Here is a 15386-nt window from a genome sequence, read left to right on the forward strand (position 1 = left end):
CGCTCTCAGCCGGAGCGCTTTCTCGTCTCCAAAGCTCGTCTGCGGGAGCATGTCCTCAGACGTGCAGCCGCGGTGCGATGAAGCGGACCAAAAGGCGCCGCCAGCGCAGCGCAAGTGCAGGTAAGCTTGCACCTGGGTGCTTCTTTTCCCCCCCTTCCATCTTCTCCATGATACGAGCAGACACCTCTGCTCCATCACAGGTATATTTACGCAAATGGAAACTATCAAATCGGGAGACTCTGCGCGCATGTTTCGAAGTGAAAACAGTCAAGGCTCAAAGATAATTTAACTATGTGAAGTAGAGTTGAACCAGTTAATTACTGGACTCGTAGGGATACCTGGATTGACGATACCCCCGTGCGTAAAAAGCCCCCAAAATGCGTTTTTTTTTCTGCCGTAAAATGGATATTTGTGAACAAAAACGGCAGAAAAACGCACACAGGTTGTCGCTCCTCTTGCAGGTTCATTTGATCACGAAAACAATGAAATATTTATCTCTTGTTCCTCATCTGATTGTGCCACATGGCGCACACTAGTGGAAGTAAAGCCAGCCTCGCGTCGGAGCTGCTGCGCTCTACGGCGCGCGCTTTCTCAACCCAACATTGCGCATCGGGTTTTTAAATACAAGTCATTCTGAATTCATGCAGTTTTACGCATTTTTAAAGAAGAAAATGTTGGATTGAAATGTTTCTGTTTAGGGAGCAGAATAATTAGTTAGCAAAAAAGCATAAAACAAGTATGTCATTTATTTAAGTTTACTATTTCTGTCTTTGACATGGCAGAAATGTGAGACAAGACTCTTTTTTTCTGAAACGGAGAGCAAAGCGGATACTTTCCTCCAGCATGGCACCGACTCTGTTTTGCGTCGCAACTGTTCCAGACATGCGTAAAAGCGCAACAGACTTGAGTCTGACTGCGGGTCCTATTCATTTTTTTTTTCTTCCACACACACAAATGCGCGCGCGCACACATGGACACACACACGCAGATCCTTCACATGATGCTTTGGGTGACGCAGGGAAGAGATTGGAGGGGAGTGATACTTGGAGGTAAAGCAGAATTCTTAATCAATCAGACCTTATCATTTCTCTCAGCTCATTGCACTTTTTTAATCAATATGGTAATTTCCGTTACATCGCTTTAATGGTGTCTGTGTGAGAGGTGGTGGTGGTCGTCTGAATTCTTCCATCATCTGGCGGGATGAATCCGAGCAGCTCGATGTGAGACGGCTGGAGATTGGTTCTAGTTTGGGAACATTTTACTTTGATATTCATTTGGGGGAAAGTTGGGCCGCGTGGAAGTGGGTTCACAGTGATGGGCAGACTGACTGCTAACAGAGAAGGATTTTTTTTTTTTTTTTTTTGGACTGAGTTACTTAGTTTATCAATTTTTTTGAGGACTGGTTCATAAGAAGTGACACTAGGGGGTCTAAAATCCTTCCTTCCCAGTATCTCATGCGCAACAATGAGCGCTCAACCTTGATTAAGCCAATAGAGGTGGTGGTGGGAAACCCCCAGAAGTCACTTTTTAAGATATATTTTGCAAACTGTGTCCAGGTTTCTTGGTTTTATCTACTCCAACAGGTCTTTTTTATTATTTATTTTAGAAATTAGTGGCTGTTTTGAACCTTGTTCAAGCTCTGATTAAAAGAAATATGGCTTTTTAAAGAGTTTTAATTCAAAATATTCTGAAAAAAATAAAATTTGAAACCAAAGATGTATTTTAGGGTCAAAAATCAATTAAAAAGACTTTAATATGGACAAATTTAGAGTTTAAACAGCAAAATTATCTCAAATTAGTCATTTTAATGCACAAATAAAATGTTTTGTGTCTATTTTCCTCTCAAACTTCTCATTCTTCTTGCTGATAATTCAAAAAAATAACCGTCTTTTAATTATTTTTTAGTAATATTGCCGTTTTTACACCTGGTTCAAGATCAGATCAAAAGAAATGTGGCTTTTTAAAGAGTTTTAGTTCAAAATCTTCAGGAGAAAATGTACATTTTGAAAGCAAAGACGAACTTTAGGGACAAAAGTCCTTTTAAATGACTTTAAAATGGTCAAATTTAGAGTTAAAACAGCAACATTATGTCAACTTTGTCATTTTAATGCACAAATAAAATGTTTTGTGTCTATTTTTCTCTCAAATTTCTCATTCTTCTTGCTGATCATTCAAAAATAAACAGGTCTTTTCATTATTTTAGAGATAGTTGCTGTTTTTGAACCTGGTTCAGACTCAGATCAAAACAAATAAGGCTTTTTAAGGAGCTTTAATTCAAAATTGTCCAAGAATATCTGTATTTAAGAGACAAAGATACAATCAAAAGGCTTTAACAGGGTCAAATTGGCAGTTTAAAATTATATCAAATTAGACATATTTTTTCTCAAACTTCTAAGTTTGATTTTCTCCTGTTGTGACACTTGGTAAACATTTGCATCCATACAAATGATGGAGCCTCTGACTGATATTTCACAGCTCATATAAAACCCCCAAATTTCACCTTTTAAGTTGTACTTTTGCTAATTGTGTCAAAGTCTCCTGGTTTCATCTGCTCCACTAGAATAAAGTCAATAGAAAAAACAAATGCAGAAAAGTCTATTTTATGATATTTTTAGACTTTTTTTTGCTGTTTTTGAACCTATTTTAAGCTCAGATCAAAACAAATGGGGCTTATTAAGAAACTTTAATTCAAAATTATTAAATACAAAATGTTACTGTTGGAAAGAGATGCAATTTGGAGACAAAAATCCAATCAAAAGACTCAAATATGGTCAAAATTTTCGACTTAAGCTGCAAAATAACATAAAATTGTTCATTTTATGGCCCAAATACAATGTTTCTTTCTGTTTTTTACTTAAACTTCTCATTTCTCTTGCTGCTTTTGCTGCTATTGTGGAATTTGGCAAACATTTGCATCCATGCAAACAATCAAATATTTGACTGACATTTCACAGCTCATATAAAACCCCCAAAATTCACATTTTTAAGATGTATTTTTGCAAACTGTGTCAAACTCTCTTCGTTTTATCTCCTCCAATGAAGCATAGTTACTAAAAATACAAATATAGAATGGACTTTTCAGTATTTTTAAGAGGTTTGTTGCTTTTTTTTAAAGCTTAAGCTGCAACTTTCTTTGAAAAGATTCAGATAAAAACTCAAAATAATCAAAAATACATGTGACTATGTTAAAAAAAATGCAAAAAATCAAATCCAAAGACTTTATTATGACTAAATTTAAAGCTTAAACTGGGAAATGACATCAAATAATTCCTTTTATGGCACAAATTAAAAGTTTCCCCCCTAACTTGCAGTGATTTCTCATCCCTTCCGCTGATTTTGCTCCTGTTGTGGCATTTGGCAAACATTTGCAAACGATGGAGCCGCTGACTGACATTTCCCAGCTCATAAAATCACTCCTATCAGGACGTTACAGCCCCGTTCTGCAAACAGGCTGCTCCGCTGCTCCCTCTCTCACTGGAAGTTTGAAGACTTGTAGCTGTCCTCCCGTCAAACTCATCTGACGTTGACGGATGAGGTTTGCATCCTCACTTTTATTTATTTATCTGTTTCTCCAATTAGGCGCTAATATCAGAGGCAGTAATGGCCGATTATTGCACATAATGCGGCGTCAGAGTGCATGTCTAATGGCATTGATTTATCGAGCCAGAATGCTGCTGTTGTTGGATGAAAAGTGAAATATCTGCTGCTGTTGCAAAGATTTCATTTTCTTTTAGAGGAAAGTGGTGCACACTGCCCCCTATGGACACATTTGGGAACTGTTGGAGTTGATTAAATAGTTTTTTGTCACATTTATAAGGCAGAACTTGAATTTTACCTGGTGGAAGATGCATGTTTTTTTAAAGTAAAAGAAAAAAGTTTTATTCCATGAAGAGAGGCTACACATTAGTCAATCTGTGTATCTGGCACACGCAGAAAGGAATGTCTAATTATCATGCATTCAAGCTCACTAGGCTTCTCTGTTTGCTCTGAGCTCCTGCTCTAATCGCTTTCTTTTCTTGTCATTACACTCCATTTTTTTTTTTTTTTTTTGCACAATTAATATGCTATTTTTGCTCCGTGCGGATGCGCCGGGAAGTCTGTGTGCTGAAAGGAGGCAAAAACAATAGCTTGTGATGTGAAATTTGCGTGGGAGAGATGAAAAAAAAGGGATTTTTTTTTTTTTTTTTTTTTTTTACATAACAGAGACGATGGAATGTGCGTACTTTATCCCACGTCCTCGTCTGGAAGGACAAACGGCCAGCACACCTTTTCTTTCCGAGCCCGTATCAGATCCTGAGTGATTGCAGAGCTTTATAATATGAAGTGCCACTAAACCACAGCACCAAGTGGCATCGACTGGAAAGGATTGCAGGGAGGGTGAATCCTCCTTAAGGTCCTTATCTGGCAGACAGGAGAGGGGAGATAGATGAAAGAAAGAAAAGCAATAATTGCATTTGTAACAAAAGACTTGGAATCAGTGGAGCTGGAGCGGCTGGAGTCCGTGTATTTCATCAACACCCAAATGATTCCAGTGACACTGTAATTGCTCATAAAATCTGCTTTATGAAACCAATTCTGCCGTCGGAGCGGCCTCGTATTTCATTTGACTGAGAATGTGCGACGGCGATACTCGACGGGCGCGAGCTCCGAGACGTCCACGTCTGAGGCGCCTAATTGTTTTCTGATGGTGCTCAGAGTGGTGGAGGAGGCTTCGCCGCCGCTCAATTAAACCGCAGGTTAAGCACACCGAAAAAGGACTTGTTGTCATTTTCCCAGCAAGGAGAAGGAGAGGAGTGAAAGGGACTCGGGTGGTTACACAAGTCAGGTCACTCCCACCTAGCTTAGACAGCAGCAGCTTCAGGTAAGGAGGGCAAAAGTATTGATTATGTCAAACTTTTGAGTCATTTTAAATGTTCTTAATTGTTTATTTTTTATAGTTTTACACAAAATAAGTGGTGTGTCAAACCGTTAAGAAAATAGAATGAAAAAAAAAAACATTATCATAAAGCCTAATCATTGGGATTTGGCGCCCCCTCCAGCAGATGGTGCCCTAGGCAGCCGCCTATGCCGCCTATGTCCATCACCGGCCCTGTCGTCAACCGGGAGCTCCACGAAAGCCAGAAACAAGCAAAATGACCTCATTTAAAAAGGACAAAACAATCGCTTTTTCCTGTTTTAAAACTTTATTTGTGTGTCTGAAGTGACAATTAACTACAAAAGTTAAAAACAACTCTTTCTGAGAATGAAAATCTTAGTTTGTGCTTTAGATTTATAATAAACTGTTACATCTGACTCTAATTCAGGAGTCAGGAGAACACTTAAAGCCGCTAGTTTGTTTTGTTTTATTAATTTTTTAAGACTACATAGGTTTTTTTTTTTAACCCTTCATGAAAATAAAATATTTGTATTTATGCTACTAATATGATAAACACATAGGAAACATAGATTTTAAAACATAATCATAAAGAGAGAATAGCTTTTTTTCCCAATATTTTATTTCTTTTGAGAGAGGTTCGCACGACTTCCTTTCACAATAAGACATCCTGTGTCACATAAATCATCTCAGTTAATCTAAAGTCGTGTAATGTCAACAGTGATTTAAAAAATAAAGTTAATTTTACTGTTTGTGGGGCGTCTCAGCTAGAAATCGGTCAGTCTAACTGAGAAAAGTAAAACACATAGTTAATTTAAGGTACATTGTATAAATAAATAAAAAAAAGATTAATTCATTTGTTGCATTTAAAATGATTCATTTTCTTAAATTATAATTCTGAGTTGATTGTTAACTCAACTTAAAAAAATTATTTGGTACAAAGTAATATTCTTAAATGTAACAAATTAAAGAATTTTACTTTATTAATTCAAATGTGACCAACACCTTATTTTGTGCCTAAAATCCTTTCATTTGTAAAAAAAATGATTTTCTATAGTTATTTTATTTTATTTTATTTACTAACTTTTTACTCTATTTTTTTAATTAATTACACATTTTTCTTTAATCAGAGAGAGAGTTGCAGATTCCTGATCTAATCAGAAGATATTCCTCCAAATCTGCTTTTTCCACCTGTAGTTTGCTGCTGTTTGTGTATTTTTCACCTCTGGGCCTGTAGTCTGGTACCAGTGTGTAGGTCTGTTGGGTCACAGAGAGAAAAAAAAAAGAAACACGACCAACATTTTTCCGGTTTTATCTATAATCTGATTCTAAAGGAAGTTTTATTTTGAAAAACTACTGGATTCTGCCCACCACATCATTCAAGTTGCTCGGTCACCTCTCAAAAACACATCCGGTACTTTGATAAAGCGGGTTTTACACTAAAACCTCCAAGCTAGCAAAGTTTAGAAAAAAAATAAAGTTTTTTTTGGAAAGTTTATTTTCCCAGAAAAGAGTCAGAGAGGAAACAGAAGAAGAGCATTTGACTTCAAAATAAAATAAATCTGCATTTAAAAGACATAAAACAGGAATTTTTACTCAAAATATGGATTTATTGCAACTGTTGTTCCACCATACCATAATAATAAGACATAACAATATTCAGCAACTGGCTGTGTAATCATACGAGGATGCTGAATATCAGTTTTAGTATTTTCTTTTTGTATTTATCAAATAAAAGTCAGATTTTTTAGCTTCCACTTTCACACTTATGGGTAAAAAAAAACAAAAAAATTACATCAGATTTTAATGGTTCCTTGTGTACGAATAAAGTTTAAAGCAGCTGCAGAAGGAAGATAAACATTACGATCAAAAGTAAAGGGAAATGGGAAGATTAAATATATATATTTATAAATATATATTACTACACACCCAATTCAGCTTTAAGTCTATGGAAATATTGTCTGACATTAAACTGTTTGTGGCCTAAAAACAATTAGAGATCACTGATTTACAGATAATCTGAGTAAAGTTTCAAACTATGAAAAGACAAAGAAAATCATTTGTACAAATAAAATATTTTTGATTTTCTTACTTTAAAACATTTTCTACGCATTTCTTTCAAATTAGCCGTCTTTTTGATCATTTTTTTGTTGAAGAAACAGTTTTCCAGTGAAAACCAAACCCCATCGTAACTCATAAGTTTTAGTGTCCAACTGTAATGTCCTTAAACGGTCAATTAGTCACCTCAAATCTCTGGACGTTCGCTTCCCTTTCCATCGAACGACCACAAAGGCCGACTCTTTCAACCCGAATCGACAAATGTTTACAATGATTGATGGAAACCCGGAAACCGACGCTCCGTCTCAAAGACGACTTTAGCCTCTTTTAACCATTAATGGCTCATAATTTCACTTGATCCTTCTGGTTTATTTCAGCTCAAAGGGACATAAATCAGTAACACTCTCACTTTAAAAATAATTTTTCTCAAGTTCTTCATATATATATATTTTCTTTGACATTATTTGGTTTTCTAAAGTTATGCTCATTAGAGCGGTATTAAAAGGTGAAAGAGTGAAAATACCACCTCAACTGTTCCTGGTTACCATGGTGACAAATCCTCTTTGTGGAGGCTGCTGTGACTTTTGCATCTATGTAAAGATTAGTGTTGGTGTTTTTTCTCTGTGAAGACATCTAAAGATAAATGAACACAACAGTTGTGATTAATTCCTAAATGGATTTTTTTGAAGCTCCAACAACTACAGAAATGGCGATTAAAACTCTTAAAGAGTAAAAAAAGTGAAAGAAAAATGAAAATATAAAAAAGCGTAAGATCACTTTCAAGATCAGTTTTTCCTTTTTAAAATTGATTTTATCAAGCCAAAAATGTTATCTTACATTTAATGTCTCATTCTTGAAGATATTCAAATTTATTGTCTTAATATGTGGGAAAATATTTATTTCAATTAATAAAAAAAATATCATAAGATTAAACTTTTAGTCTTTTTTTTCATTAGTTTTTAATCATTTTAATCAGATGATAAACATTCTCTTTTTAAAAAATAAAATAGTACTTTTATAGTTAAAAGTTGTTGGAATTTGTGCATCAAAAATAAATAAATAAACCACAAGTCTAAAATTCTTTTATAATTTTTTTACTAAAAAATATATTAGATTTTTATCCTGCATTAATGTAGCTAGAACTTGTCTTTCAAATTTGGAGTAAATATTAGTTTCTGGGATTCTTATTTTTTCTTAAATGTCACAGTTATTTATGAAGCTCCAACGACTAATAAAACCGTAACTAAAATTATATTAACATTCCTTAAACAAACAAAATATCCTGTAAAAGTGAGCCACTTTCAAAATAAGCTGTTCTGATTTAAAAGTTGTTTTTTTCCTCCTATTGATCATGTTTTTTTAAGCTAACAATACCATTTCATATTTAATAACTTCCATTTTATTTATTTATTTATTTATTTATTTTTTACAGAAAATTAATTTCTTTTTTTGGCTAAGTGTTTATTTGTTTTAATACAAATGTATCATAACTATGTTAAGTCTATGTCTTCTTAATTGATACATTTGTAGTTTTCTGGTCAAAAGTTGCTTGAATTTGTGCCTCAAATGGAAATAGAAAAAATAAAATAAACCACAAACCTTTAAATTTTAAAACATATTTTAAGTCAGTTAATTCTAATTGACTTTTAATTTTGCATTGAAGCAAGCAAAACTTAGATATATATATGTATATATACAATATTCTAAGCTCCAATAACTAATGAAATGGCAAATAAACCATTACAGTTATTTAAAAATAAAAACACAAAATGAAGTTTGGGATCCTTTTTTAAAATCATCTTATCAAAAAAAAAAAAAAATTATAAAATATTAAATTCAAATTATCAAACAAACACTGCTATTTCCTATTTAACCTCCTTTTCACAAGAAATTAGATTTCTCGTCTTCATATTTGACAGAATGTTTATTTAAATTAATAAAAATGTGTCATAACTGGATTAAAACTATAAACAATGTTTTTTTTATTGATAAAGTTGTAGTTTGATGGTTAAAAGTTGTTGGAATTGGTGCCTTAAATAGAAATCACAAGCTTAAATTACCCACTAACCACTCGTTCAAAATGGATTTCTTGAATTGGTTTCAAACACGTTGATTTTTAGTCGTCGTCTTCTTATCGTTTTTGATAATAAAAACTTTTCATCCCGCATTCATGTAACCAAAGCTCAGAAATAACTGTTTAGGAGGATTACAAGCCTCCCCTTTTAATTAAAGCATTTCCCTATGGTGACGCTGGGTTTTATTTAATTAAGATTTAATCAAATTTAGACATTTAAGTGAGAAGAATTGAAGCTTTTTTTTAGACGTTCAAAACAGCAAAAAGTCGTTGTGCTTTTTATTATTCATAACGCAGAGCTCAATTTTCTTTTTAATCAAAGTGGATGCAGATTGTCCTTGGCATGGCAACTTCCTGTGATTACAGTCCTCTCACCGCAGCGTTGTTTGTCTGCGCAGCAGCGGAGTCTCAACAGCAGCACAAGCAGTTCGTCCTGAAGACCTCAAGAGATACCTCAGAATGAGCCGCGGCCTCCAAAAGTCTCAGGTGTTGCTCCGTTTAGTCCGCTCATCCAGCAGTAATGTCGGGCTGCTTTTTCCCTCTTATCAATCGCACTGAATCTCAAAACCAAATGTTTCCACATAGTCACTTTATTCTCTGACTGGAGTGATAAAAAAAGTCTTCATTTCAATAAAAAAATCAACAGAAATGATGGAACATCAAGAAATGGAGTCAATGACGCAAACGTGACGAATCACATCGAGCTGATGCTACTCGTGTGGGTGTCTTTTTTTTTTTTTCTTTTTCACTTGAAGTAGCCCTGTGTGACTTTTCCTTGTTGTTGACCAGGAGCACTAACAAGCAATTAGCCAACAGGGACTACGCTCCGTGTTCCAGGGGGGCGAAAGTCGAACATGTGAAGTCTTAAGGCTGCCCTTTGTATTGTCTTCCCAGAGGGTTTCGGTTGTTGAGGGAAGGAAAAGTCACTGTAGACACAAAAGGCAACTTCAATTTAGACCAGCAAATGAGGCAGAAGGGACAGGAAGTGAGCCAAAAACAGTTGTGTTTATCACAGATTACAGCATTTTTGATGCATCAGAAGAACCCAAGCAGTAATCACTTTGAGTCAATGAAGTAGATATTTTGCTTTCCTCTGAGTATTCTTGGCTCTAATTGTTAAATGTGAAACTGATGAACAGCGATAGGTACAAAATAAAGGCAAGCTGATGATTAATCACTGTCACTGGCATTCTCCTCTGCCTAGATACAACTTTAGTCCCTCAAAAGTGTTTGTTTCCTAGGCGATAACAACTTAGGATGCTAAAAAAGTTTCATTAGACAAACTTAGTGGGTCTTAGTCTGTGTTGTAATGATTCCACCAAATACAGGACCAGTGCAAAAGTATATTTTGCTAAGTTTTGGTTGTTGGAGATTTGTCTCATTTTGGGATCAACGCAGCAATTGAGGTCAAGAACGGTAGTAATATTGCAGTTCTGGTCCTCTGCAAGTCAAGTGTTTACAGAAAGCTTAATGACTGGTTGCAATGAGGCTATAAATGAATGTCATTATTAGCCTCCCCTCCTCCTGGCTGCTACATGAGGCATGGCTCACCTTTTGCTTTACCTGCAATAGTGGTGTAACGATTAGTCGTAGGGGTGTTATTTTTGAAGTACTGTGAACTTGTAGCCAATATAAGATACAGTTGTAGTGCCTAACATTGTTATCATTAAATAAAATTAATTTGACTATTTTATTGTGATGAAAAACCAATCAATTTTTAGGAGTTATTTTTTTTAATTCATACTCTTTAAAAAATGGTAAAAACAATTGTTCTGGTACCGTAACAGAATGCATATTATGATATGTATCATATAGTAAGACATGTATCGCGATACATATCTTATTGCCAGATTTTCCAAATACATATCCCTAATTAGTTGCTAGCACTCTGCTAGCTAAGCTAATTGAGATCTATTCCAGCCTATAGCCTTTAAAAAATGGTTTAAAAAAATTGTTCTAGTACAGTCATGGGATAAATATCATGATATGTGTCGTAGTGAGAAATGTATCGCGATATGTATCGTGCTGCCAGACTTTTGCCAATACTCACCTCAGATTAGTTACTAGCATCCTGCTAGCTAGCCTAATTGAGATCTATTCCAGCCCATACTCTTTAAAAAAGTTGTAAAAGAAATGTTCAGGTACAGTCATGGAATACATATAGTGATAAGTATCATAATATGTATCGTATCTCCAGACTTTTCCCAACGCTCACTCCTAAGTAGTTGCTAGCACCCTGCTAGCTAGCTTATTTGGGATCTATTCCTGCCTATATTCTTTAAAAAAAATGTTTTGGTACAGTCATGAGATACATATTGCGATATGTATCGTAAAATGAGATATGTATCGTGGTATGTATCATGCTGCCAGACTTTTGCCAATACTCACCTCCAATTAGTTGCTAGCATCCTGCTAGCTAGCCTAATTGAGATCTATTCCAACCCATACTCTTTAAAAAAGTTGAAAAAAAAGTTTTCGTATAGTCATGGAATACATAACGTATCCCCAGACTTTTCCCAATACTCACCCCTAATTAGTTGCTAGTACCGTGCTCGCTAGCTTAATGGAGATCCATTCCTGCCCATACTCTTTAAAAAAAATGTTCTGCTAAAGTCATTGGATGCATACCGTGATATATCGTCTAGTGAGATATGTATTGTGATACATATCGTATCGCCAGACTTTTCCCAATACTCATCCCTAGTTAGTTTAAAGTACCCTGCTTGGTAGCCTAATTGAGATATATTCATGCCCTCAATATGTGTCTCTTCAAACATGACACTTTCTATACTAGAGTCAGAAAAAATGACTGCTTTCAAGGAGGAGATGCAAAGATGTAGCTCATGGCTAATGATATTGAGCGTTTTGTTCTGGAGAACAGATATTTAGTGACCACTTTTGATAATGCACAAGGCAAAATAACTTGTTTCCTGCCCAAATACATCACCTGATTGCACCAGGAACTGCGAGCACCTGCACCAACTTCACAGATAACCAGTCAATGAAGCAAAGTTACCCAAATACCATACTCTAACTTTGTCCATCCATGTCTTCATACCCATCCCCAAGTATTGGATCCAGATCCCTAGAGACAGGATTAGGGTCCTTACCCCAGATGGCACTGCTTGGTGCCATCTCTTCAATCAAAAGCTGCTACAGCCCAGTGGATTGTATTTGGGATTTTGGTGCCTCTATCTGCAGTGCTTTGGTGGATACAGGGTTTATCAGCTGTCTTGCCAAGAAGGAACTCTTACCAGAGATAGTAAGTTACCTCTCCATGGATTTGGCCTAGGCTCAAGCTGTGCTTCCTAAAGTGATGGTTGAGCCCACCATCATACCAGGGAAGAGAGTGTTGCTAAAGGTAGACAAAGCTCACCAGTCTAAGCATGGATTTTGAGATGACTTTGGTATCAGGTTGGATTGTCTGCTTTTCAACATTAAATACCAACTTAATCTGCATAGAATAGTGTTTCACAGTCATGTATTTTCACAATTATTGGAGGTGGTGCAGAAGTAGAGTGGTTAACCTCCGATTGGAAGCACACAGGCTCGGTTCCTGCCTTGAGCAAGACACCAAACCACTCATTGTTTCTGGTGGTTATAGGTTGGCGCCAGTGTAAGGCAGCAGATCCCCCACCAGTATGTGAATAAGTGAATGGGACTATGACTGTGAGGGGCTGTAAGAAAGGCAGAAAAGAGCTATATAATCATTTACCATTTGTTGCTTCATTAAGTTTATGTAAAAATTTTTAGATGAGACCATCTTCATCTGAAACCTAGAGGACCTGGCTGTAAACATCAATGTCCAGAGCCGGAAGTCCTCTACTGGAATTGGAAGTCACTGAAAAATTCATTTATTTTAAACTGGTGACCCTAAGAGTTACAGTTTTAAGCTTAAACAAAAGCACAGTTCTTAATACTTTTGGGTGGGTAAATTGTATATCTTTTACTTCCAGTCAATGATCTCAGGTGCCATCCTGTCTGAACAGGTTCCACACTGAAACTGGGTTTCCTGTATCAATTAGTTACCGTCTTTTAATCAACTTCCTGTTGAAAGATAAGGCCTACCTTAGCCTTTGTTCACAAAAACACAGACCGGCACGGAAGATGTGTAAGCAAGTAGAGTTGAGGACAATTCATAAAGGGCGGTTTCCCAATTAACAACTGAGATGGTACAAGTTCATCCAAATCAATGGAGAGATCTATAAATCTTTCTTTCTTCCATCCTTGCTTGATCTGTTATAACAGTCCCTAACATCAAATTATTCAACCGTTTTTAGCAATCTGAAGATAAAGTTCCTACAACAAAGACGGCGTACATTGAAATACATACTTTTTAAAACCCATGAAAGGCTTTCTAAAGTTCAGAATTAGCCTGAGGGCTTTACTTCATTATTATCGACTTGCTTTGCATACATGATACACTCAGTATAAACTCGGAACCGCAGTTATTGATTGTGTTACAGGATGCAGGAAACATTTGTCCTCAAGTGCACAATAGAAGATGTCGAAATGTGTTATGGAGGCAACTTAATCAGTACCATCTGGTAACAAAATGATCATTTGTGTCATGGTGTAATTTTTAAAAATGAGCTTCAAGGCAACCAATTCACATCTATTATCTCATAAAACACAAAGCAAGATTCACTGTCAGTAAAACTCACAGTAAAATATCTAGTGTCTTTATGGGAACATAAAGCGGTTGATTATTTGCCCTTGGCTCTAATAAAAGGACATGTGACTGAAATAGTCAGAACTTGGATCATCACTTTTTCCTCAAGAAAACATTTCTTGAAATGGCTTTAGGGAGCTTGAACATTCAGAAAGACGGAGAACAAAACCTTGTATCGAGGTAATTCTAACTTTTCCCTAACTGTGCAAAACAATGACTCTCTTCACATGAAAAAAGACAATGTGTGGAATCAAAGCTGAATTAGAGCTGCCTCCGAGACAGATGGCTCTACAAAAAGTTCAGTGCTGTGTACACACTCGACAGATTAACGCAGGCCGTGTCCCTGGAAGTCGAGGATAAAATCAAAAGTAAACATTATTTTCTCAGCGGGACACTGGGGCACGAGTGGTGGTTGCTCCATGGATCCCTGCTTGGGGTCAGGTTATTAAGTCCTGGCACAATCATTCTCAGTCATTCTTATTGCATTTTGGGTTGCTGCTTGTTTTACTCCAGTGGTTTTTCTTTTGCAAGTACAGACTTATTTATTACCTGAGTTAGAGTTCATCCAGTGTTTCTTTTAGAGCCCTGAGCCAAAGTTCCCTTTTATGGGGTCAGACGGTTAGATTTATGGACTCTGTCAACACTGTCGGGTTAAAAGTAAACTCAAGACAATCCTCAGAAATTGGTGGTAAATACCACTATCTTCTTTGAAACCATGCATTACATGTATAACCTCAAAAATTTATTTTTTTTTGTTAGGGAAATTGGGGAAAACTCCGGATATTTATAAAAGGATGACATTATTTCTAGATACCCATATAAGGGATCTTTCATTGGTGTTTTAAAACCAAACACAGTTCCTTTTTTTTATTAGTTATTTTGACAAAGCTGAGAAAATGAGAGAATGTGTTCTTGTTATATTTTTTCTAATTATCCGGTTATTCTTTCAGACTAAAAGATACCAATCACAATTCTATAGTCTTGGCCAAACCAGAGATAATACCAGCATATGCAGCCATGGGTGTGAGGACTGTGAACTTTGGTTTGGTTTTTGTCAGTTAGCTTGTGGTTTTTGGTCATGTTCTGTTTTGAGTAACACCAGTTTCAGGATTGTCGTGATTTACATCTGCTCTGCTTTGTCCCACTTCTTTTTTCGCCCATGGTTTTTTGGTCATCCATCCATTTTCAAATCCTCATCCATCCATCTTCCTCCGCTTCATCCGGGACCGGGTCGCGGGGGCAGCAGTCTAAGCAAAGATGCCCAGACTTCCCTCTCCCCGGCCACTTCCTCCAGCTGCTTTGGGGATATCCCGAGGCATTCCCAGGCAAGCCGAGAAACATAGTCTCTCCAGCGTGTCCTGGGTCTTCCCCGGGGCCTCCGCCCAGTGGGACATGCCCGGAACAGCTCACCAGGGAGGTGTCCAGGAGGCGTCCGGATCAGATGCCCGAGCCACCTTAACTGGCTCCTCTCGATGCGGAGGAGAAGCAGCTCTACTCCGAGCTCTCTCCAGGTGACTGAGCTCCTAACCTTATCTCTAAGGGAGCGCCTAGTCACTCTGCAGAGAAAACTCATTTCAGCCGCTTGTAGTCATTTTCGAATCCTGTTTTGTCCCTTTTGGGGTCATGGGCCTAACCTGGTCACTCTACGAAAGCAAGGCACACCCTGTAAAGGTCGCCAGTCTGTCACAGGACCACAATCACAAACCCAG

General features: G+C 36.6%; 1 protein-coding gene across 2 annotated transcripts in view; it reads left to right on the plus strand.

Annotated features, from left to right (window-relative positions):
- chrm2a (cholinergic receptor, muscarinic 2a) overlaps positions 1-15386 on the plus strand; it is a 126936-nt gene that overhangs the window by 16494 nt on the left and 95056 nt on the right. Inside the window, exon 1 of one of the 2 annotated variants that reach the window (XM_024285635.2) lies at positions 1-120. The exons of the other annotated variant lie outside the window; for it this stretch is intronic. The gene's annotated coding sequence lies outside the window, so the exon portion shown is untranslated. The remainder of the gene's footprint in view (positions 121-15386) is intronic. 2 annotated transcript variants of the gene reach the window in all.

The sequence above is a fragment of the Oryzias melastigma genome, linkage group LG23, assembly GCF_002922805.2.
Source record: "Oryzias melastigma strain HK-1 linkage group LG23, ASM292280v2, whole genome shotgun sequence".
NCBI lineage: Eukaryota > Metazoa > Chordata > Actinopteri > Beloniformes > Adrianichthyidae > Oryzias > Oryzias melastigma.